At 40.6% G+C, this 27,020-nt stretch overlaps 1 protein-coding gene across 1 annotated transcript in view; it reads right to left on the bottom strand.

Annotated features, from left to right (window-relative positions):
* Positions 1 to 27,020, bottom strand: part of KNTC1 (kinetochore associated 1) — a 3,090,908-nt gene that overhangs the window by 1,204,975 nt on the left and 1,858,913 nt on the right. The window lies entirely within an intron of this gene.

Raw genomic sequence — 27,020 nt, 5'->3', positions numbered from 1 at the left:
ATAGACCTCTTCCTGACTCTTTTACATTTGCTCCTAAAATACATTATCTGAACTGCGATTCTCTGCTCAGCCCATCCAAAAATGTCCTCCTTTATTAAACATAAAATGTTTCTGCATGTACTGTGTTTTAACATGTCACATTTACCACCAGATAGCACATCTTTTTTTGGATACTTGGAACCTAAATGATTTAGCCCACTACAGTAAGAGAAATCTTCACAATGGTCTGGATATTGCAATATCCTTTTAACAGAGTACAAAATACATTTGGTAATTGTATTACTGGTCTTGCTTGTTGCAAGAACAGACCAAGTCTCACTCCCTATCCCAAATGAATCTATTTTTTTCTTTTAAAGTCTACAATGATTGCACAACAGGATCGTATCAGTTACAAGTCAGTCAAGACGCCGGTTACAACTTGCTAGCCTTAAGATGTAGTGCAAATTCACTGAACAGTTGGTCCTGCTTTATTTCTCCTGCTCAGAAGTGAAAGACCCACCGTCCATGTCCTTATACTAAAATTCTACTGCAAAAACAAGTCACAAGATCATATCTGTTTTTTCATAAACTTTCTAGCAAAGGTCAGTGGAGCTTTTAATGTCACATTTTTTTTTTACATTTTATTTGTTAACCAGCTAAGCTCAATGGACACAAGTTTTCCTTTGCGTAGGTGAGGGTAAGGTGGGTCACACAGCCTAACTAGATCTCACCAAGGCTTTCGATATCATCCCCCACTCTGGAATTATAGATAAACTCACTAAACTAGGTATAAATCCCTGTGTCACAAGATGGGTTGCCAACTGGCTCACTGACAGAACCCACACTGTGAAAGTAGCAGACTCCAATTCCGACTTCAGACCAGTGACAAGTGGAGTACCACAGGGTTCAGTCCTGGGTCCTCTCCTGTATCTACTTCTCAGAAGTACAGGCTGACACAGAAGGTCTTTGGCTAACGAAGTTTGCAGATGACTACAAACTAGGAGCCATAATCGAAACTCCTAACGATGTGGACATCCTAGAGAACACCAGTATGAAGACGACCACGATAATGCAGCAAAAACAACTTCTTTATTTAGGTACAAACATAAAAAGATGAGCGCTTTCACGTACGGACTGTACGCTTCTTCAGATCTATTTAATTGTAACAAGACTTCTTCCTTATATAGCACAGTTAAATGATAATCATTGTCAATTATTCACTCAAGGAATTAATTAACAAAATTAGTTGCAAAAACAGTTTGTAGCTATTAGAATGTGAGTGCAACATTAAAAATGTAGGTGACTGTCTCAACATATAAAACAGAATAAAAGTAGAATAAAAAAGGCTCATCCCTTTTTGCATAAAGTTTCTAGCGCTAAGGATTTTTTAATATAAGAATAAACAACAGACATTTTATATAGATCTGTGTTCACTAAAAAAGAAAATTTAAATAAACATTAATGTGCAAAATCGCATATAAAAATCATGTGTATGTCTATGACAATTGGTTATACATTATAATGAAATAAGATAAAATAAAAATAAAAATCGAAATAAAGTCGTTATGTGTATCTATCGTCATATTTAACAATTATATAATATATCATAAGTAAAGCTGATGTGAAGAATTTATGTATATAGTATTTTCCATAAGATCAAAAACGCGCAAAGTGTAGATCACTCATGGAAATGTAAACATAGAGTGACCATAGAAGTAATTCTCTATCTATTTAAAGTAGGTGTATTTGTCAAGATCAACTCACTAAATGTGTCTACCCTAAAATGTTGTGTAGTGAAACTGTGCATATTAATTTAATTAAAAAGAGGCTCAATATAAACTATTTATAAAAGACAAAACTGAAGTCATGAAAATATATGTATGTACATATATATTATGTATAAAGAATGTTATATAAAATATATAAATATACAAATAACCAATATGTGAAATAAATGAATATATACAAATATGTGAAATGAAAACTTCTTGAAAAATCCATTTATAAAATATTTCTTAAATATATATATATATATATATATATATATATATATATATATATATATATATACACATATGTGTTCATCATTCTCATAAATTAGTTAATTATTGTGTGGAGTAAAAATTAAATTATGTATAGTTTATTAAATACTTAATTATACATTTATTTATATTTTTATTTTTTATATATTATTTTTGTTTCAATATATTGAGATATACATATATAGGTCTCCCTTAATATTTTATATAACATTCATTTATATCATAATTCGTAGATAAAAATATATGTAGAAATATAAATATATATGAAAAGGAAGAGTTGATATGTGCAAGATCATATGTGGGTATAAAACGACAAACATAAAAATGTATCAACTTTATTTTAATAAAGATATAAAAGTCTAAATGTGTGTATGTATATAGCAGCAATGTATATAAAAGACTATTGTTTATATTAAAATATATATATATATATATATATATATATATGAATTGTGTTTATAAAAATTCCTTCTATAGAAAAAATTATTAAAAAGTTAAAAAAGGAATCATCTTCAGTAGGCCTTCAAAGAGGGCAAAATAGCCTCAAAAGTGATATAGCTATTTATGTATATAATAGTAATGATACATTATATCTTTTTTATATATTTTTTTATATAACGGGACTTATTGTGATCAAATTATATGTGATACTCAAAATATTTGGATATTCATTTCAAACTTCTCTTTTTGAGTACTGATCTGATACTAATATACTGATTCAAACCTGGAATGTAATGTGCTTTAAAACGAAAAATCCATTCTAATTCTATACTTTCTAATTCATTAAAAGTGTCTCCCTTTCTATTATTTGAGTGCACAAGCTGTAGCGTTCTAAATTTGAAACTGTGACCAGGATTATTTGTTACATGTTTAGCTAGGGCATTTTTCTGGTCATTCTTCCTAATATCGTATATATGGTTATATATGTGTTCTTTCAAGGATCTTGTTGTCATTCCTATATAGAATGCATCACAATCCTGACAATTTGCTAAATATATCAGGTTAGAGCTAGTGCAGCTCGATCTAAAGTTTGGTTTAAAATTTATATCCAACTTAGGATGTATAAAATTTATGTCATTAGAAATATAGCTGCACATATTGCATGTATTACATGGATAGGTCCCTAGCTTATTGTAACTGGTCAGTCTATCCATGTAATCTAATTGTGTCATATTACATACATTATTGTGATTACTGTTATTCTTTTCAATACATAATAGTCTCTTTAAGTTCTTACTGTTATTATATAAGAACTTTGTTTTTTCTCCCACTAACTTCTTTATGTCTTCATCCGTAAGGAGAATGTACCAATTTTTATGTATGATCTCAATAATGGATCTATTGTCGCTAGTGTATCTAGTTTGAAAGGGTATAAAATGTTTCTTGGGATAGTATCCCCCTTGAGCTTGATGTGAGCTTGTTCTCTGTATAGGTGGGGCTTGAGATAATTGGAGAGACTGTTTTACTAATTGAATTAAGTCCCCATTATATTTTCTCTCTAAAAACATTCCTTCCAGTTTGGATATTTGTCTCACTCTGTCTTCATTGTCCTTGCATAATTTATTAATCCTAATATATTGACTTTTTATAATATTGCGAAATATATGTCTGGGATGCATGCTACTATATTCTAATAATGTATTTTTCCAACATGGTTTCCTAAAGATAGTGTGGTGTAAATGACCATTATGATCTTTAGTAATGGTGATATCAAGAAAATCTATCTTAGTTGTGGAATGTTCAATAGTAAACTTGAAAAAAGAAGTAGTGGATTCTAAATATTCTACGAATTCTAAGAATTCTTCTAATGTGCCATTCCAAAGAATTATGATATCGTCCACAAAACGTTTGTATAGTAGCATCTTTTTAAAATTTATATGGTTGAATAAGTGCATGCATTCCCAGTAATGAACCACTAGGTTCGCATATGTATTCGCACAGGGAGTGCCCATGGCTACTCCCCATTGTTGTAAAAACAAGGTGTTATCATACATGAAGACATTGTTGTTTAAAACAAGTTCAAGAATGGCATTTAAGAGAATCTGTTCATTAGTATTAAATCTACCTCTGTCATTAATAATGTGTCTAATAGCTTCTGAACCATAACTGTTTGGTATGGATGTAAATAAATTCTTCATATCCATGGTTATTAAAAGACAACTGGCAGGAATTCCCTCTTTAAAATCTCCTAGTACATCTAGCAACTGATATGTGTCTCTTAAAATGGATGTAATACCATCAACAATGGGTCTTAGTTTCCTTTCTAAATATACTGACATTGTTTCTGTGACCCATCCATCTCCAACGACAATCGGGCGTAGAGGTGGTGGTATTATGCCTTTATGTATCTTAGGCAATCCCTTTATGTATGGGATCTTAGGCTGTTCTATTAGAAAGTACAGATAAAGTTCATGGTCAATCTGCCTACACATTAAGAAGTCGTATAACTCATGATGTACTGTGTAAATAAGCTTGGTTAAATCACTAGCATTAATTTCTTTATAAGTATCCGTGTCTTTGAGCATAGTGTGCATTAAAGTGTTATATGATGAACTATCTAGTACCACAATCCCGCCGCCTTTGTCAGCGGGTTTAATTACAATGCTATTATCACGTTGTAAGGCATACAAGGATTCCCATTCTGAATGGGACATATTAATATATAAATTCTTCATTTTCATATTAAAATATCTATAAAAATCTGTTTCACATGCTTTCATGAAACATTCAGTAACTGGTATCTGGGAAGGAGTAAATGTACTCTTCCTTTTGAAAACGTGAGCCTCATTAGTGTCATAGTTCGCAGGTTTAACTCTATTCTTTTCAAAAACACATTTCAAGTTAATATTACGAATAAACAGCCGCAGGTCAGTTAGAATTTCACTTATATTACTAACCTGGGCTGGTATGAAGGATAGACCTCTATTCAGCAACAAACAATCAGTCTCAGTCAAAGTCCGTTGTGACAAATTAAATACTAAATTCACTGTTCCCTTCTCCGGTTCCTGTTTCCGAAACTCGCTTGTTCCCCGGAGTACTTCCTTTTTGTTCGCCCTCTGCTCCTTGATCTGCTCTGGAAATTCCTCCGGAACTTCAATGGTAAAGGTAAAAAACCTTCTAAGTTGCCTTGTTTTATCTTCGGTTTTGCGCCCTGTATATTTGCATTCTGTTGGGCCAGTGCTTGTTGGTTAGGAGGGGGAGTGTCTCTAACATCATGATTCGGTATATTCAGTATTGCAAATGACGTAGATGCGTCAGTCAAAGGGACAGGATTCCTTAAGGTGGAATTAATATTCAGGGAAGACGAGACATTACTTTCATTAATAGAGTGTTCTTCAGTTTGATTAGAGTTCATATTAGGCACAGTTTCAGTTGTAGTTTCTCGATATCTCGGCCAAGCAAAAACTTGGTTATTGGTGAAATCTGCATAGTCTCTGTAAAGTTAACGTGTTTTGATCTGTTGTAACTTGTCTCCATATGCAGATAGCTGGCTATAAATATTATCTAGTCTCTGTTGAAAAAGTTCCCCCTTAAAATTAGTTGTAATTTCTTTTATTAGGGTTTCAGCTTGCAAATTCAATTCTTTTTCGATTGGTAGAAAATATTCAATGAGGAGTTTTATGTAGTTAAACACCAAATCTAGATTTAACTGTTGCCATCTTCTTAGTAATTCTGGGTGAGTTTCTCCGTATGAAGGCATACAAAGAACCCTCATCCCCCTCGGAATTACTTTGAAGTGTAAGCACGCTTCTAGATGGCGTCTCTGCCAAATAAATCTGTGCAGTTTATATAGTATATTTTCTAATTCCCTGGAGACAACATTAAATTCTTTCAGCTTATCCGTATTGCCTTTTTCTGTATTTAACACAGTTGGGGTAAACTCCATGTTAAGTAAAGGGTTGTCTTTCAGTTCAAACAAACTGTTAAATTTTCTTACCCCAGTCTGTTTGTCCGGTGCATAATCCAGTTCAATTGCAATAGCAGCCATCATGTGTAGGCAGCCAAAGGTAAAATGAGAAAACAGCAACTGGTATATACTCAACCTCAGCTAGCCTCATTATGTTTGGATGTCCACAGATAGCCAAGATTAATCTGTTCCACTCTCTCTTATGAAAAAAAAAAAGAGCCATCCAGTCTCAAAACAGACCATTTCCAGATGGCTATCCTTTTCAGAAACAGATAAAAAACCCTTCTACCAGGACTATGGCTTCTTCTGGAGGCTGATTTTAAATCCATTGCAAAGGCAGTTACCTGCTTTTCTGTTTACACTTTTACAAGGTACTACAAAACGGGTCTATATTATATGAAGTTTCAAAACTTCGAACCTCACATGAGCGAACTCATATGAGCGAAGTTCGAAACATCAACTATATACTTTTGTTGTTCTTCTTTCTGCTTTTCCCAGTTAGGGGTCGTCACAGCGAAACTCCGGTTCGCTAATGATTGGCAGTAGCTTTTTACGGTGCCGAGGTGCCAGCCCGACACCCAACCTTCATTGAAGGCACACCCATTCACGCATGTCTTTCGAACGCCACTCGACTGCGGGGAGGACATGCAGACTCCACACATAAAGAGTTCCAGCCGAGAATCGAACGGAAGAACCTCTTGCTGTGAGGCAACAACACTGCCGCTGCAAAAAAAAACTTAACTTACTGCTCTGAGCAGGGGGGCAAGCCCCCCTGCACTCCCCCACTTAAATATACCAACTCCGAGAATGTACTTCAGTGCAGAAAGGGAAAATTTCCCATTCTGTGCGTGAAAAGCCATTGACTTTCACCTTCGACCTTTCAGACGTTCGATCCTATGATGTTGACCATCTATGATTCGAACATCAGAACAGTCGCTCATCTAATATAGACCCTACAAAACAGATGCCTTTTCCAGTGCTAGAGCAGGTTTAGCAAGAACCACTCTTCAAGGTTTATTGAACTCCAGCTCTGTTGCTTCATCCTCCACCCTTTCTTCTTAAAAGCTTTCAGAATCATTGCGTCAAGAATAATGCAACAGTGATATAATGAAGAACAGAGTTGTTTAAGACCTTACAAAAACGTTAGATGTTCAAACAGATGACTGCTGCAGTATATGCCACAGTGTATGCCATCCCCTTGTTTTATTTTCTTTCTCCTGTACTCCTTGCCCAAGGTTGACCCCCACAACCTTTTTCTCTTACAGGTGCTATCCTCCATGAGTATTGGCCTCAATCCTTTTCTCTGGGGATTTTCACCGCATATATCTTTTAAATACACATGTAATCTTGTGCATAAATCGTAGGCTGGATGTATGGTTTGGGAGGAAGGTGTCGAAATTTTTGTAGACTTACCAAACGTATGGTATTCTTGACAGGATACATCCTGTAAAGTGTATTGCAATGGTGATCTGTTCGAACATCTACGCTAAAGTTTTATACAGCCATACTTTTTCTGTAATCAGGGGAACAGGGTTTGATGCCTTTCACATCCGTTTGCCTACTGAATCTCTGAGACTATCATTTAACCAGTGATCTTAGTTATTGTTTTTATTTCGGCTTTTTCCGGTTAGGGGTCGCCACTGCAGAACTCCGGTCCGCTGATGATTGGCAGTAGTTTTTTTACAGGTGCTGAGGTGCCAGCTCGATGCCCAACCTTCAACGAAGGCACGCCCATCCTACGCATGTCTTTCGAACGCCACTCAACCGCAGGGAGGACATGCAGACTCCACACAGAAGGCGCTCCAGCCGAGAATCGAATGGGAGAACCTCTTGCTGTGAGGCAACAACGCTACCGTTGCACCACCATGGCTTTTTAACCAGTGAGTTTAGTACACCCATGTAAATAGGTTCATAGGTACTAGGCTATTGGCCCTAGGGCCTATATAAGCCTAGCCAAAAAGGTACCCTGGCTTTCGCCACCCAAGAAAATTATTTTCCTGTGCCCCTGTCGAGCAGAGCCACAGAAGTGATCCCCAGGGTGAATTTCCTATCTCCCATCCAATCATCAGGATATTTGAGGAGCTTTGTTTGATATAGATAGGTAGTTTATTCCAGAGTATGGGAAGTCTCTGGGACAGGAAGCTATCCCTCCAGCATGTTCCGTTTATTGTGGTGACAAGGTTTAGGTCCCTAGAGCGTGTAGCTCAGAGGGATTGGGATTTCTTTAAGTGGTGCATGTCAAACAGCTCTGGGTTTGACAGAGCTTTGTATGTTAGGCAGAGATCACCTCTGAGTAGGCAATATGCAACTGATTAAAGCTTGAGTTTTTTGAGACAGTCTGCGTAGGGCACCTGTTTGAGGCCTGTAATCCTCTTTGTGAGGTATTTCTGCAGCCTTTAGTTGTAGATGTCTTGTGAGGTACATACCAAAACGGGCATTGTACTCTATAATGGGTCTAATGAGTGATGAGTAGAGGGGAACAATGACCTCTCTTTTCCTGGATAAGAATTCTTTTGTGATGAGGTGTGCCATGTAGAAGGATTTCCTGACTACTGTGGCAATGTGATTATCAAAGGAGAGATTACTGTCCACTTGTGTCCAAAGGTCTCATCACACTTTCGGTGTTAAGTAGACTACCGCCTATGTGGTAGTTCATGGGTACAGAGTTTTTACCAAAAGGGATGACAGTGCACTTTTTGGCATTGAGCTTGAGGCCATGGCTTTGACACTAGGCATCTGTCTGAGGCCTTTTTGTAGGATGTCCACATCGTTAGGAGTTTCAATTATGGCTCCTAGTTTGTAGTCATCTGCAAACTTCGTTAGCCAAAGACCTTCTGTGTTAGCCTGTACTTCTGAGAAGTAGATACAGGAGAGGACCCAGGACTGAACCCTGTGGTACTCCACTTGTCACTGGTCTGAAGTCGGAATTGGAGTCTGCTACTTTCACAGTGTGGGTTCTGTCAGTGAGCCAGTTGGCAACCCATCTTGTGACACAGGGATTTATACCTAGTTTAGTGAGTTTATCTGTAATTCCAGAGTGGGGGATGATATCGAAAGCCTTGGTGAGATCTAGTTAGGCTGTGTGACCCACCTTACCCTCACCTACGCAAAGGAAAACTTGTGTCCATTGAGCTTAGCTGATTAACAAATAAAATGTAAAAAAAAATGTGACATTAAAAGCTCCACTGACCTTTGCTAGAAAGTTTATGAAAAAACAGATATGATCTTGTGACTTGTTTTTGCAGTAGAATTTTAGTATAAGGACATGGACGGTGGGTCTTTCACTTCTGAGCAGGAGAAATAAAGCAGGACCAACTGTTCAGTGAATTCGCACTACATCTTAAGGCTAGCAAGTTGTAACCGGCGTCTTGACTGACTTGTAACTGATACGATCCTGTTGTGCAATCATTGTAGACTTTAAAAGAAAAAAATAGATGCTGGGGTTCTTCCCACCTCCGAAGAACATGCTGAGTGTTGCTGTCTCAAACTCATCAATGAATGGAGCTGTGGGCAACAGCACAGTCTCTACATGGTACCCTATAGGGGGAAGAGTTGTACAGACCAACTGCTTTGGGTATCTACTGTGGTGTGCAGTATCCTCAAGATAGGAAAACACGGATCACAGACTGCCGGCCGTGGCAGGGTTAGTCGATCAATGGTGTAAAATATGGCTCTAGGTGATTTGGTCAGGAAGACAAGTTTAAATGGCTGACAAATGCACTTTAATAGAAGAGTGTATGTGCTAAACCCAATCTGAGCAGTTCACACAAATATTTGAGGACAACAGGGTCTCCCCATTTTGTTGCAATACATACAAAATCTATTCCATTTGAAAGTATAAGATTTTCTTGCCTCATTTATTCTTCTTCTTCTTTCGGCTTTTCCTGGTTAGGGGTCGCCACAATGGATCACCTGTCCGCTCATGATTGGGAGTGGAGTTTTACGGTGTCGAGTTGCCAGCCCGGAGCCCAACCTTCCACAGAAGGCACACATGCACTCACACCTAGGGCCAATTTAGTGTGTCCAATCCACCTACAGCATGTCTTTGGGATGTCGGAGGAAACCCATGCGACCACATGGAGGACATGCAGACTCCACACAGAAGGCACCCCAGCAGAGGATTGAACCGGAGAACCTCTTGCTGTGAGGTGACAACACTAACCGCTGCACCACCATGGCCGCCCCTTTTGCCTCATTTATTACTACAGTAAATGTACCAGAAAGGAATTAGAAGCCTATCACTCAAACTGTCAGGTTTAGCTTGAATGAATACGACAGCCTTTTTCTTGTGTGAAAAAAGATCATCCAACTTGTGGTGAATGCCCTTTGTTAGAAGGAAAGGGTAGAACCAATGGTGTCTTGACCAAAAGAGGGACACAAAAAAAAAACATTAAATTGCTTTTCCAAATCTTAAAAAAGGACCTTTCATGTGAAAGGGAGGGAAAGCGTACATTAATTTTCCTGTGCATTGGAAAAGGAGACATCCATTCTCCAGGACTATTTACAAAGGACTCTGGTACAAAAAAGTCTGAGCTGTTTGTTCGTAGGGGGGGTGGGATGTGGTGGGGTGGGGGGCTGCAAAGACTCAAATGGGGGAGTACCCCACAGATGAACAATTTGAAAGAAGACCTCTCCAACTCAGAGTACCCTACTGATGGACAATCTACAGGTCGCACTCTGCCATGGATTTGCTTAGGGAGCCTACCACAGAATTCAGTTCTGAAGGAATGTACACAGCTTGGAGGAAAAGACTGTGGAGAAGAGCGATGTCCCTAGCTATCGCTGCCAGTCTGTAAATATGGCTGATGTATCATATGACAGTACTGCTGTCTGTTAAGATCTGAAGAATCCCTGCACTGGACAACAAACATTAAGGTGTTAATTTCACTGATGTTTATACGCTGCATCTTGTCCAGTATGGACTAGACTCCCTCAACTATGAAATGTTTGAAGAAACTCCCTGGCTACGTCTATCATCTGCTGAAACTTTCTGAAGAGGAGGGAATATAAGGGGACGCATGGACTGGCATTTACTTGGTTGACCAACCAAAATAGAAAGTCTTGTCTTATTATAACTTGGCATCTGTGTTGTCCATCTTCATTCCTCCTCACAAATGGGTCTCGGATGTGACTCAGCCAACCTCTTCCAGATTTGGATCAGACTCTGAAGCTCCTCTCTTTACCCATAATACACTACATCCACCCCAGTACCTCAGACTGAGTTTACCGATTTGCCCCCATACATATAAAGGGCAGGCTAGAGAAACATGGAGGAGAAAGAGGCAATGAAAGCTCATACAAGAGACACAAGCACCCCACAATCTCCACTAGATCCTGTAGAAACTAAGGCAGGGGGATGGTTGGTTAGGAAAGTGAGGTGGAATGAAGAAGGACAACACAGATGCCAAGTCATGGTAGGACATAACTTTATAATCTGATATTGGGTGTGAAAGTGAGTAGGAATGAAGATGGACAACGCAGATGCCAAGTCATGGTAAGACATAACTTTATAATCTGATACTGGGTGTTAAAGTGAGTAGGAATGAAGATGGACAACACAGATGCCAAGTCATGGTAAGACATAACTTTCTAATCTGATATTGGGTGTGAAAGTGATGAGGAATGAAGATGGACAACGCAGATGCCAAGTCATGATAAGACATAACTTTATAATCTGATATTGGGTGTGAAAGTGATGAGGAATGAAGATGGACAACGCAGATGCCAAGTCATGGTAAGACATAACTTTATAATCTGATATTGGGTGTGAAAGTGAGTAGGAATGAAGATGGACAACACAGATGCCAAGTCATGGTAGGACATAACTTTATAATCTGATATTGGGTGTGAAAGTGAGGAGGAATGAAGATGGACAACACAGATGCCAAGTCATGGTAAGACATAACGTTATAATCTGATATTGGGTGTGAAAGTGAGTAGGAATGAAGATGGACAACACAGATGCCAAGTCATGGTAAGACATAACTTTCTAATCTAATATTGGGTGTGAAAGTGAGTAGGAATGAAGATGGACAACGCAGATGCCAAGTCATGGTAAGACATAACTTTATAATCTGATACTGGGTGTGAAAGTGAGGAGGAAAGAAGATGGACAACGCAGATGCCAAGTCATGGTAAGACATAACTTTATAATCTGATATTGGGTGTGAAAGTGAGGAGGAATGAAGATGGACAACGCAGATGCCAAGTCATGGTAAGACATAACTTTCTAATCTGATATTGGGTGTGAAAGTGAGGAGGAATGAAGATGGACAACTCAGATGCCAAGTCATAGTAAGACATAACTTTATAATCTGATACTGGGTGTGAAAGTGAGGAGGAATGAAGATGGACAACGCAGATGTCAAGTCATGGTAAAGACATAACTTTATAATCTGATATTGGGTGTGAAAGTGAGGAGGAATGAAGATGGACAACTCAGATGCCAAGTCATGGTAGGACATAACTTTATAATCTGATATTGGGTGTGAAAGTGAGGAGGAATGAAGATGGACAACTCAGATGCCAAGTCATTCCTCCTCACAAATGGGTCAAGGTCCCAAGCTACATAGTTCCTGGGTGGCATTCATGGAAAAATACGCCAGAGTACAGTCGAGCCAAAAGAAGCCCTGCTTCTAGATACCACATCCAATTTGTAGTGCTCAATGAAGGTGTGATTGTTTGACTAAGTGGCTGCCACACAAATATCATCAATGGAAATTTTGGAAGAAAAAGCTGAAGACATAGCCATGGGAAAAGAGAAAAGGGGATGCAATAGCCTCTGGATATTATGTTTAGCACCCATGAATTGTTTCTCAGGAACGTCCAAGGCTTCTGGGTGCAAGGGAAGTCGACCCTCAACTGTCTCCACAGATGGGCAGTCAGGCAGCACTTCAGGAGCGCTAATAGAGCTTGTCAGGAAAAGTATACCTGAAGTCCTGGTTCTGCGGGCCACCTCTACCCCTAGGGCAACAGCAATGTTGACCATTAAATCCTCCTCCTCTGCCTCTGGACCCTGCACAGATCCTGAAAAGGCCCTTGGGATTTGTGAAGCTATAGTTTCTTGCCTCTACATTGGTTCCTCGAAAGGACCTCTGAGGAGAGAAAATTTTGATCCCCACAGCAGAAAGGGTCTTCCTGTCCTTTTCGTAGCAGGTGAGTGTCTCTCTAACCGAAGGCCAAAACAGTGATGAGCCGTCAAAAGGGGCATTAACAACGGATGCCTTGAAGGCCTCCATGAAATCACACAGTCTCATCCAGGCATGCCTCCTTAGGGATATGAATGAACCAGCAGCCTGAGAAGTACCTTCTGCTGTATGGGGAAATTAGCCTCATCGAGGAGTTAGCAATGGATGACAGAGTGGCTAACTTGAAAGTCTTTTCAGCTCCTCTGCAGGCATGGATTCAGAGAGAGGGGAGCTGAGAGCTCCTTGATCAGCTCTCTCTGCAGCTGGGTAAAATGAGCTAAATAGGTTAATGACTGCAGCGTGAAAGGGGCCGAGGTGGAAATGAGCTGTCCAATGCTTTAGACTCCTTGTTAGGTGGATAGACACTGGCAATCTTCTCTGCTGGTTCTTTTTTAGTGGCCACCGCCACCACAATGGCATCAGGTACCGGACCCTTACTCTAGTGTTTCCTATCAGCCGGTGGGACCAGGAACCTATTGGAAAGTTCAGGGAAAGGTACTACAGTATCTGGTTCTTTCTATGCCCAGCGGGACACCACATCCACGAGGTCATCCACCGGGGGTGGGGGTGTTACCCAGGATAGAGATGGGCCTGCCCCAAACACCTCCAAGAACACGACTCCTCAGAAGTAGGAAGTTGGACAGACCACCCACCTTTCTACTTCAGGATCTCTAGAATGTCTCCAAAGGAGACGTCATCAGGTGGGGATTGAGGGGATTATTCCCTCTTATCAAAGGCAATGTCTTCGGTCAGACTCCATCAGGGGGTCAATGTGCCTCCTTTTGCAAGTTGTCTTCTGGGTGATACTCAGGGGAAGTAGAAAACCATAAAACAGTCACAAAAAACAGCACTAAGGTGAACTGTTGGAATCCAAAATGCACAACAAAGAATAAATAAACTACATTGGTTAGAGTTGTACAACTACCAAGGAACACCACACCAAGTAAAAACCACACAAATGTCACCAAAATAACTAAAATACCATCCTTGTAGAAAATGCACTCAGGGAGTAAAAATAAAAATCCAGTAATTTATTAGTATTGAGTGTTTTCATCTCCTGTAAGAGACTTAATCAGAATAGAGAGATGCACAAATATCTCACCTACATTCAACTTATCCAAGCTCATACACTCATCTTCACTGCCTCCCTTTCCTCTACCTTTAAAATGCACCTTCCGGAAAGACTCTTAAGATCCAACAACCAGAACCTGATTGAACCGCATAAACCAGCCAACCCTCCAGGCAAAAACCTTTTGTACTTTGCCGTAACACGCCTTTGGAACTCCTACCACCACACATCCGTACCAGCACAAGTCACCCTACCTTCAAAACCATACTCCACTGACATGTAAAAGCTTGCTGGAGATGCTTCTGCTCCCATCCCACATAACATCCTTACTTCTTTTACCTTCCTCACCCTTCCCCCTTTTCTCCCTTCTCTCAATCAATTTCTCCCTCATTCCAAATCCTCACTAACACCAGAGGTACCTCTAGTGCTCATTGCCCAGCTGACTTTATAGCAGGAACAGATACATTTGCAAATATTTGTACATACTTACATTTTTTACTTACTTTGTTGATTTATTTAAATTAATTGTGGATTTTCATTAACTATCGCTAAATGCCATGTTTTTATATGTACTACTGTTCTACTATGTAATTTAGAATCTGTTGTTCATGAATATGGTCTGTATGGAGCTTTTCTCACCATGGCTCCATTGAAAAAGGGTTCTTCTTGGCCCAACAGGCCAAGCCTGGTAAACCAACTGCAAATAAAATAAATAAATACAATTCCAAATATGGACACACTGAGTAAAATGCAGCAGCAACACAATTTCTCATGAAACACAAAGGTTTCAGAAAAAAATCCCATTGTCAGTGTGTGTATCAAGTACCAGAAGAAGGGGATTTTTTCTGGGAGGGGAAAAGCTTGGAGACTGCACGAGGAGAATGGCTCAGAGCAGGATGATTAAGGTCAAGACCATGACCCAATGGGGGTGAGGAAGTAGGCTGCAGGACATGAGAAGATGGTTCTCCACTAAGGGAGAATACCCTTTCCACTACTTGGAAGGCTGATGGGCCCAGAGAAGTCCCTTCCACCTCCCTTGGAGCTGAAGCAACAAAGAGGAGGCAGTCAGAACTTATTCCGGATCTGCAACCTCCAGAAGGAATTGGACCTGAGCTGTCAAGGGCTGAAGCATCCAGGGGAAGATACGGCTCCAACAAGGATGGAGTCAAACCCAGTCCCCTGGACGCAGCGCCGACATTTTGGCACCAACATCTGCTATGCTCTGCAGAATAGCAACAGGCCTAATCAGGGGCACTATTGAAGTTGAGGAAGGTGGCTTCCCCAATGCCAACATCAACATTCTCAGGAATTCTGAAGCCTGCACCTCTGAAGCTAAGAGCCTGATTAAAGAAGGAGTCCTGTTGGTATTGGCCAGGTAGCTCAGAAATCTGAAAGGGGAGAGAGCAGACACTACCCCCATCTGAATCTGGGTCTTGAGGAATTTACTCATCATCCTGTCCATGTCTGTCTCAGACCAGTTTCTGGAGGACCTAGAGGAAGCCAACAAAGGGGCTCTGAATGCCTAGGCTTTGGTGAAGGGGACTGTCCTAGCCAACTTGGAGACCTGCTTCAAGCTCTCAGATCCTGAGCCCAAGGATTTGATGCTGGAGCTGAAGGAAAAGGAGAAGATATGGTGATGATCTCAGTCGGATCCAAGGAGGCTTGTGGATTTGGTGAGGCAGTAGACTTCTCTGGAGGCAAGGATGATGGATCTGAAGTTTTCTTGCATTTAATTTTAGGCTCTAAGGGGGTCCCTTGGGGAAGCAGAGAGAGAGCGAGACCTGTTTCTTAGTCTTCTTGGAGGAGGAAGATGAAGCCATAAAGGGAGTCTGGGCCTCAGATGCTGAAGAATAAAGGAGACCCCCCTCAAGTTAAGTTTGTTGCACCTGTCCGTCAGCACACGTGGATTGAAGGATGCACAAATGTCACAATTTGCCTTGAGATGGTCTGCGCCTAAACAGTAGACGCACTCCTTGTGGGCATCTTGATTAGGAATCTTGTGCCCATAAGAAGTGCATCTTTTAAAACCTGGAGAAGGTTCGTCTGACATACTAGCCGAATGACAACCTAATTGAAGCCCGACAAAAACAAAAAGCACACTACGGTAATTATCTGCAAGTTAAAACACATTATTTAAAGCTAGATCTACGAAAAAAATATGAAAACTAACACCTATAACCCTAAAACACTACCTAAATTACCTTAACTACCTTAACGCCAGAAATGTTACAACACACTACAAGAAAAAAGGTCTAAAATCCTAACCAACAAACATTTAAAACTTTAAAACTAGAAAACTAGCACTCTACACACTAACAGTAATACAGGAGGAGCACACTATTAAGCTATAACTATCACTATCTGAAAAGGATATCACTTGGAGACCGACCAGATCTTCAGTCGGGCTTTGAATGTGGCAAACAAAACCTGAGGTATTAGGGTGGGTGTAGTGTACTGTGGGGTAAAGGGAGGAGTTCAAGAGTCAGATCTAAGTCTGGAAGCAGTGGCCAAGCTGGATCAAAGGGTCAGATCCGAGACCCATTTGTGAGGAGGAATGAAGAGGACACAATCAGATCAGTTACTTCTTCACAAGGAATAAAAGAGGAATTGGAAAGGAAGGAGGATGACAGTGTTGTGACCAAAAGATTTCAGGTAACACTGAATTTTTCTCATGTGGAGTCCTGCAAAAAGAATCATTTGGATTGTGAATGCCATGTATCCCAGGGCTCTCAGAATTTCTTTTGCAGAGGTCATTGATAGTTTTTTGTAAGGAATAGAAAGAAGTCAAGAACTGGATCTTCTCCAGACAAAAAAACTACCATCATTTTGGGTTAATTTAGAAGACATCTCAGGAAGCACCATTGACTGAGGGGGATGTAGATTGGATTTGAAATTTCAGGATGAGAAAAACATTGATTATGAAGTTTACGTCCTGAAGAATTTTTAAAATGAAATGGTGTGAATGAAGAAGTTGTCCAAAAAGCGTAGATCTGCATACCTTGGGTTCTTCAGAGCCATCACAGGGGATAGACAATGTATGAATACCCACACTGGAGTGAAAAGACCAAAGCGCAAAGCAGTAAATTAGAAGGGATACCCCAAAAGACGGAATCTCAAAAATAGTCTGGATGAATACAGATTATGAAGGTAAACACCCTTCAGTTCTAAGGTAACAAACAAAGCTCTGAGAAAAAAGCAGAGGGAAGAGGGTTTAGAGAATTAGCATATTGAATTCTGAAACTTTTAAAAAATGCACTCAAGATGGATAAGTCCAGAACGGGTCTGCATGTCCTTTCTTTTCTTTGAACAAGGAAAAGCATGGAATAGAATATCTTCTCTCTTACATGTTGAGGGGCAGGCTGAATTGCTCAGTCAAGGAAGAGGCCAAAAATTACTGAAAGAAGCAGATGTTGGTTTGAAGGGATGAGTAGACTTCCAGAAAGGAATGGAGAGGAATTCCAATGAAGTCTGTTTGCATTTTTGATAACATCAAAAACCCATGAGTCGGTAGTTATTGCTCTCCTATGAAGTTGTTAAATGCTTGCTGGAAAGACAAAGAAGGAAGGCCAAAGCAGGAAAAGGGGAGGGAAGAAGATGGTCAGAAATTAGGAGTTTTGTCTGAGAAGTTTCCTCTGGATCCTTTGAAATCAGGCTTAGGTTAATTCAGCCATTTTTCTTGGAAGATTTTTTTACCTGTTTACTGAGCAGACTAACGGCTTTTTTGAAAAAAAAGGATCAGGTTTAGAAAGCTAGTTTCTTTGGATGTTTAGAACGGGGGAAAGAAAAAGCTGCTTGAATTTCTGCTTGTCTCCCTTTACTCAAATTTTATGAAATTTCATCAGAAGGAGGTCAAACAAGTTGTCCTTATCTAAAAGGGCATCCAAAAAGTTTAGCCTTGACATCTTCAGGCAAAGATAAGCCAGGAAAAACCTTCATTACATACTTCTCAACTGTACAGATTTTCGCAGAATATCCAGATTTTTTGTCTCATACTTTTGATGCATTTTTCATAAAATTATGGTTTTCTGGTAAATTAGTGCCAAATCATTAAAAACTGAAGTTAGAAAATGACATACATTTGAGTTTTAGACTTCATATCCTTCAGAAAATTCATGCTAGTGCACAACCTGTTACTCTAACCTTAAGTTTGTAAGAGCAATATTTAAAAACTCCCAATTTTGGGGCCTTTGTCCCACTCATGTCTTTGTCCAGATTTCCTGCTCTAAGAGGTTGAGAGGTACGGTACTGATCAAGTAGCAGCTGCTCTATAAGAGGTATTAGCAGAGTCATGTCCACTCTTGCTCTAAGAGGTTGAGAGGTACGGTAATGATCAAGTAGCAGCTGCTCTATAAGAGGTATTAGCAGAGTCATGTCCACTCTTGCTCTAAGAGGTTGAGAGGTATGGTACTGATCAAGTAGCAGCTGCTCTATAAGAGGTATTAGCATAGTCATGTCCACTCTTGCTCTAAGAGGTTGAGAGGTATGGTACTGATCAAGTAGCAGCTGCTCTATAAGAGGTATTAGCAGAGTCATGTCCACTCGGAGTGAAGTGACAGTGGCATAGCTGAAGCAACCATATTTTGTAAACCAGATCTAGTGTAAGAGTCAAATGGGCTAGAAGTTAACTTAGACATACTGTCAAAAGTAGATAGCTTGCACCTGACCTAATCATGTAGGTCTGTAATTAATGGCACATAAAGTCAAAGTACAGACTTCCTGTCTGTACCTATTCATGGCCCTACTGTCCTTATCATTTGGTAAGGCATTACAGGAAGTAACAAGTTAAGATGCTTTGTCTGACTCTACAGAAATAACTGTTGCGTCAGGAGGAGGATTCATATACAAGTATTTGTAATTTTCATGGATTTTTAATACTTATCTGGTTTCCTGGGCATAGATGGCAGAGATTGCATGGCCAAAGATGCCAATTGAAAAGTATCCTCCAAAGCCTTCAAGAAAGAAGATACAGCAGAGAGTCTGGAAATATCCATATGCAGACAATTGTAAGATCTCTTCTGAGGTTCTGAATGTTGTTTGACCTTCTGAGGTTCTGAACGTTGTTTGACCTTCCAGTTAAAGTGCTGCATCATCTGAAGGATTGTATCACCAAACGAAAGGTCCTCATGTGGTGAGTTTGAAGACAAAATAACCTCAATTTCAGACTCAAAACCTGAGAATAAAAAATCTGGGAAGAATAAACCAAAACCTCAGAATTAGATTCTAAAGAAGTATCTTGCTCAGAGTAAGTGTCCTCCTTCCTTTTATGAGAACCAGATGGAGCAGACAACAGAAAAGTACAGTTTTGTACCTACCATAAATATAGAGGTTTGAGTGTATTCACTGCTGCAGTCATTACACTGGGGTTATCCTGCCGTCAGGCGGTCCCGCAGTCGGCCAGAGTTCCAAAGTCTTTGTCCGGCATCAGCTGCTGTCGCTTCTTCCCTGACGTCAGTGTGCCAGGGGTATATAAGATGCAGCCACCATTTTCTTCAGTTTTTCTTGCCCCAGATGTCAGGTGCCCCCAAATAGGTAGGCAATACATATTGCTAATAAAACATACAATAAAGGTAAAACCAACACCGTCATTTACCAGCAAATACACCACATAGGTAGTATAGGACTGAAAGGTATAGATAAGTCCCAGCTAAGAAAGAGGGGATGGTGGGAGGGTAACCTGGACTGCAGCAGTGAATATACTCGAACATCTACATTTATGGTAGGTACAAAACTGTACTATGTTCATCGTGTTTCACTGCTGCAGTCATTACACTTGGGTTGAATCCCAAAGCTGAGTTAGGGTGGCTGGTTCTATAGAGGATTTGGGGTGGCTATGAGGCCCTGCAGCACTGCAGTGGTAAAGCCAGCTCTGGATCTAGAATAAAGAGGCAAGTGATAATGCTAGGTAAAGGTGTGCAGTGAACTCCAAGTTGCAGCATCCAAGATATCTTTGGTAGGTACTCCTCTACGGTAGGCAGTTGAAGTGGCTGTTGCCCTGGTGGAATGTGGCCTAATGTTACTAGGTACAGTTTTCCCATGCTGTGTGTAGCAGAAATGGACACAGTGTCTTATCCACTTTGAAATGGTCTGCTTTGAAATAGCCTTTCCCTGTGATCCTGCAGTATATGCTACAAACAATTGCTCAGTTTTTCTGAAAGCTTTTGTTTTGTCCAAGTAGAAACGTAACTGTCTGTGTATGTCCAATAAATGCAGAAGTCTCTCCCCTTTATTCTGGGGATTTGGATAAAAAGTTGGCAAGTGAATAGTTTGGTTAAGAGCCACACTGGATACCACCTTTGGCATAAATGAAGGGTCTGTTCTTAAAGAAACCCTGTCTTGGTGAAAAATGATGAAAGGCTCCACTGCCATTATTGCCTGTAACTCTGAGACTCTTCGTGCTGAGGTTATTGCCAGAAACAGAGCAGTTTTCCATGACACATATTTTAATTCTGCTGAACTGGCTGGCTCAAAAGGAGGTAAAGTTAGTTTATCCAAGACAAAATTGAGGTCCCAAGTTGGTGTTGGTGCTCTCCGGGGCGGTCTTATGTCTTTAGCCCCTCTGAGGTACTGTTTTAGCAATGGATGGGAGAAAATAGGAGGATCTGTGTTGTAATGAGCCAAGATGGCAGAGGCGTGGATCTTAATGGATGAAAATGATAGTCCTTTGTCCAGCATCTCAGTTAAGTATTGTAATATCTGAGGAATATTTGGGACAAGAGGGTCAAAGCTTTGAGCCTGGTTCCAGGCACAGAATCTCTTCCACTTTTCTGAATAAGATTTCCTGGTGCTAGGCCTCCTTTCTTCCAAAATGACATCCATAACAGCTTTAGAGAGAGGTGTTGTCTGCTTGACTAAGGAATCTGCCATGCAGCCAGGTTTAAGGTTTTGAGCTGACTGTGCATGATCTGATTTGTTTTGTTGAGTCAGAAGATGCGGAGTTTGAGGTAAAATCCATGTTGGGCCTTGAGCTAAGTTCTTTAAGATTGGGTACCAGTGCTGGCGTGGCCAGTCTGGGGCAATCAGGTTCATCTGTGGTTTTTCTCATCTGGCTTTTAGGAGTACCTTTGAAAGGAGAGGCAGTGGTGGGAAGGCATAAACTTTTAGGCTTTTCCAGCTGAATGAGAGAGCATCCACTTTCCATGCTTGTGTGTGATAAGTCCTTGTGCAGAATTTCTGTAGTTGGCAATTCATTGGGGAGGCAAAAAGATCTATGTCTGGGCACCCCCATTTTTGCGTTATCATGCTGAATACTTGTGGATTTAATTTCCACTCGTGAGGATCCATGATGTTTCTGCTTAAGTTGTCTGCCAGAGTATTTTTCTTTCCTGGCAGGAATTGTGCTTGCAGATGAACTTGATATGTTAGAGCTATGTTCCACAAGGTCATGGCTTGTCTGCATAAGGGATAAGAATGAGTGCCCCCTTGCTTATGTACCACATAACTGTGGTGTTGTCTGTCTTTAATAGTAGTTGTCCTGGATGCAGAAGGTCCTTGAAAGCTGTTAGGGCACTTTGTACAGCTAACATCTCTTTCCGATTGATGTGAAGATGCATTTGGTCGGTGGCCCACTTGCCCTAAATATTTATTTTATTTTATTTTACATTTGTTGACCGGGTTGGTCTAACTGGATACATATCCATTTTCAGCAGAGACCCGGGGAGAAAAGCTCCACATTAAAAAACAATACATAGACTTACATCCAGATACTGCCATGTGTGCTCCCCAGGCATAATCCGAAGCATCTATTGTTAGTGTCTGCCTGGCTGTGGGTAGAGTGAAAGGCTGTCCCTTGTTGAGGTGACATGCCTTTGCCCACCATCAAAACTCCTGTTGTAGGCAGGGAATTAGTAGTATTACTGCTTCCAAACTGTGACAGTGTTGAGTCCAAACACTTTTTAGGTACCATTGTAATTTCCTTATATGCAGTCTGGCATATGGTATTAGTAGTATGCAGGATGCCATGAATCCCAAGGCCTGCAGATTTTTTCTGGCAGGGAGTTGGTTTTTTCTTGCCATCAATTGAAAGTATTGAGTCAGTTGTCCTTGCTTGTCTGGCGTGAGATAAGCCATCTGGGCCGTTGTATTTAAGCTGGCACCCAGAAATATTATCTCTTGTGAGGGCACTAGTTTTGACTTCTTTTCGTTTACTGTATACCCCAGGCAAATTAGCAACCTTTTCACAAACGCCAGATGCTATAGAAGAATGCCTTGCTCTCTGCTTGAATAAGGCAGTCGTCCAAGTATGGATATATTTGAATTCCTTTTTGTCTGCAAAATGCAATTACTGGTGTCAGGCTTTGTGAAGACCCTGGGCGCAGTAGATAAGCCAAAGGGCAGTGCAGATAATTGGTAATGCATTGAATCAGCTATGAATCTGAGGTATCTTCTGCAATTCTGTCTGATAGGGACATGCAGGTATGCCTCTTTGAGGTCCATAGTAACAAGCCAAGCCTTCTTGCCCAGCATGGGAAGAAGCTGCTGTAGTGTCAACATTTTGAATTTCGGAACATCCAGGTAAGTATTTAGAGTAGAAAGGTCTAGTATGGGTCTCCAGGCTTTGTCCTTTCTGGGGACCAGGAAAAGCCTTGAGTAAAATCCTTGTCCTTGTTCCTGTTGCGGCACTTTTTGAATAGCTCTCATGTCCATGAGGGCTGTAATTTGTTTTTGTGCCTCTGCCCATTGATTTTGTGGCAGGTCTGGCATTCCTTTTAGCCTTGGTAGTGTGAAAGTGGAACCTGTAACCTTGAGAGACAACATTCAGAACCCATTTGTCTTGGGTGATTATATGCCAATTGTGTGAAAAAAGTGCTAGTTTTCCCCATAAGGGAGCTGCCAAAAGGTAAGTGCTTGGCATTCGAAGGGGGAAGTCATTGGGACTGTTTCCTATAAGGTTGTGACTTGTTTTCACCTCCTTTTGGGGTTGAAGCACCCCACTGTCGTGGTCTGTAAGAGCCTTGGTGCTGAGATCTGCCTCTTGGGTGTCTGTATCTGCCTCTTTGTGGTCTGTCTGACACTGGAAAGGACCAATTCTTTGAAGGCCAATTTCTGATAAATCGAGGTGGTTGTACCTGTAAGAAATCCTTCACTGTTTGCATAGATTTTGCCTTATCCTCCATTTTCTTTAATACCTCTTCTGCCTTAACACCAAATAAAATATCCTGCTGTAAAGGAGCATCCAATAATTTTGCCTTAACATGATCAGGTAAACCTTGTTCTTTTAACCAAGCATGCCTTCGAATCACAGATTCTGTAACTGCTGCTCTACAAGAAGCCTCTAATGAATCAAAACCACATTGCAAAGTATGTTTTCCCACTTGTTCAGCTGCATGCAATAAATCCTGCATTTCCTTATAGTCAGGATGTTGTGAACTCTGTTTTAACAGAGACATTAAATATTGTTGGTATTTAAGCATGTGAAACTGGTAATTTAAAGCTCTCACTGCTAAAGTTGCAGAAGTGTAAACTTTCTTCCCCCATCTGTCTAATGCTCTAGAATCCCTGTCAGAGGGAACTGGATTTTTAGCTGTGGAAGCCTTTACCCCTTTGGGACCCTGGGAAATAGTTTCTGGGTCAGCAACAGGGTTTTTTATAAAGAAATTTGTGAGAGTCAGGGACTCTGTAGTACCTGTCTGGCTTGACTGGAGAAGGGGGCAAAGAATCAGGATTTAAACTGGATTCAGAGAACACATCATCCACAATATCTAACACTGGCAGAATAGCAAGGGGCCTGTGCTGAGGCAATAAAAGAAAGTCTCGCAGCCTTTTCTTGGATTCTGAGTAATCCTGGTCCTCCCAATGGAAATGCTCCCTCATGGTATGCAAAGTTTCCCCAAAAGAGTAATCCTCAGGAGGAGAGGCTGAAGGAATTGATTCTTCAGCATCAGAGTCCTCATAGGGGGGTAAAGAGTATCCCTGGTCTGAAGAGGAATCAGAAGAAATGGAAACCTGGTCAGAGGAATCATAGTCTGTATCCTGCCTAGGCCTTTTATCAGGAAGGGTATAGGAAATCCTGATCAGAGTAATTAAGTCTTCGGCCATTTTGAGCATCTGTTTTGTAGGCATGGAGGCCTCTCCAGGTGAATGCTGTACTTGCTTCTTTGTCTTTAATGGAGTTTTAGACTTGGCTGTAGTTTTTATGGTAAGCTGTGAAGGTCTGAAAACACCCTCAGAAGCCGATGCCTGCTCAGCGGCTCCGGACCCATCTGAGGGGTTAGTTTCCGTAGGCCCAACACCTTGAGTTTCCAGAGGCCTAGACATCTCCACGTGGGAGTCGGAGGCGACCTGTGGCTCTGAGGTAGCGGGTGTCAGGAGCTGCGAAAGCGCCTCACTGAGAACCGGCGACTGGCCTACAAGAGGCTTCATCGTCAGTTTTGGGCCTCGGATGCCTGTCCTTATCCTTGTCTTTGTGTTTTTTTGTGTATTCCGGTCGTTGGGTGTTCCGACGGAATGGTAGAATTAAACCTTCGGCCAAAGTAATGGCGAGCAAAATCAAACCGACATTTAATAGTGCGCTTGTTAAATCTAGCACAAAACCAACAACTAGTGACATTGTGGTCTGGGCCTAGGCATGGAATACAGTAAGAATGAAAATCCTTATGAGGTATTTGCTTCCCACAAGAAATACAATTATTAACTTTTACTGACATCGGTCTGAAGCAAGAAAAAGTTTTCCCAATGGGGTACTTAGCTTTATTGAAGACTTCGGTTCTGAAATTCGAATTGAAAATCTCAGGAGTCGGCCGACCGGCACTTGTGAACTGCTTTTGCTTCGGGCACCGCGCGGCAAGAAAGGCTGAAGAAAATGGCATCGGCTGCATCTTATATACCCCTGGCGCACTGACGTCAGGGAAGAAGCGTCAGCAACCGACACTGGACCAAGACTTTGGAACTCTGGCCGATTGCGGGACCGCCTGACGGCAGGATAACCCAAGTGTGATGACTGCAGCAGGGTAACACGATGAACATGTAGGGTGGTTTCAAAGATATAAGGGTTTTAAAAAGTCAGTGAGAAAAGTTAAACCATTACTATTCAGGATTACTAGGAGAAAAGGTAGCAGGGAAGGGAGAACTGTATCCAAAGAAATAATAATTGGGGAAGCACATCCCAAACTTAGCTCTATGAGGGTACCTAGGATGTCTTCATTGCCTGAAATCTGAGGAATACCTCCAGGTCCCTTTGGTATGACCAGCTTCAACTTTCCTTTTCTGGCTTGGTTAGCCTTCTGATCATTCAGATGGTATGTGCTAGCTACCTGTGCCTTATCGGCCTCTAAAGGGGTTTTGTCAACAGGAGCAGGCCCAGATGTTGGGCAGTTGGTGGGCTTATTATCCTCAACAGAGACATCCAACTTTGACTTGCAGAAAGAAATACAAAGATTATCATCGACTTTTATCTTTGTTGTGAAGGGAGTCACAACCTGCCTGAGAGCCTGTAGATGTTGGTTTCTAATTAAAATTTTAAGAGACAGCAAGACACTTCTTAAGGCCTTAAGCACAAAGATTTGGCAAACAGAATACTCTATAGTATCTTGGTCAGGTCCATAACAAAGAAAAAGAAAAAAGTCCCCTGCATGTCTATCTTTATAAAGCACCTGCTCAATGCAGTCACATCTCTCTCTCTTACTTAGCATGAAAATACTTTTTTTTATAGAAAAAAAAATCAAGAAAGGAGGAATGGTCCCCAACGGGGTGCTACCCGACCTTTGTGAAGGTAGCTGGGTCCTACTGTATGGCGGACAGAGATTCAGACAGGTTTGCTTCACAGACTGGCAACAAGAAAGTTCTTAGGAATTTCATACCTGCTCATTCCTTAAGTACCAGCATACAGTCTCGTACATAGGTCAAAAGTCAGACTTGGTGCTCAAGTGGAAAGCACCATGTAATAATAAACTGCTCTAGCAAAGTTAATCTACACGGCTTTAGTGCAGCTCCCTAAAACATTAGAATCTCCCAAGACAATACCATGTAATAGTAAAGTGTTCCAGCAAAGTTAATTTACACCATTAGAGCACAGCTTCACTAAAATACGTCTCTCCCAGGACAATATCCTGTATAGTAAACTGTTCTGGTAAAGTTAACTTACACCACCAGAGTGCAGCTTCACTAAAACATTAGTCTCTTACAGGACAATGCCATGTAATAATAAACTGCTCTAGAAAGTTTATTTACAGGGCTTTAGTGCAGCTTCCCTACAACATCAGTGTCTAATACATCTCATATGGGGAAAGAAGAACAAGAAACTTCATCCAATAAGAATATTAACTTTATCTAAGAATAACATATGTATCCTGACTGCATGCTAAGATAACTCTATTATCTCACCAATCTCATCTCATTAATACCTTCAGTTAAAACACAATGAATACACCTCAGGATGTGCCTGAAACCTATATACATCACATTTATTCAGCAGATACTTACATTAAGTTTACTGAGTTCCATTCCCCATTTAGCTCATTAATACCTTCAGTTAAAACACAATGAATACACCTCAGGATGTGCCTGAAGCCTATATACTATCACATAAATTCAGCAGATACTTACATTAAGGTTACTGAGTGCCATTCCCCATTTAGCTCATTAATACCTTCAGTTAAAACACAATGAATACACCTCAGGGTTTGCCTGAGGCCTATATACTACCACATAAATTCAGCAGATACTTACATTAAGGTTACTGAGTGCCATTCCCCATTTAGCTCATTAATACCTTCAGTTAAAACACAATGAATACACCTCAGGGTTTGCCTGAGGCCTATATACTATCACATAAATTCAGCAGATACTTACATTAAGGTTACTGAGTTCCATTCCCCATTTAGCTCATTAATACCTTCAGT

This window comes from Protopterus annectens, chromosome 4.part0 (genome assembly GCF_019279795.1).
Source record: "Protopterus annectens isolate FY-2018-M chromosome 4.part0, PAN1.0, whole genome shotgun sequence".
Taxonomy (NCBI): Eukaryota; Metazoa; Chordata; order Ceratodontiformes; family Protopteridae; genus Protopterus; species Protopterus annectens.
This window is presented reverse-complemented; position numbering and strand designations above follow the sequence as displayed.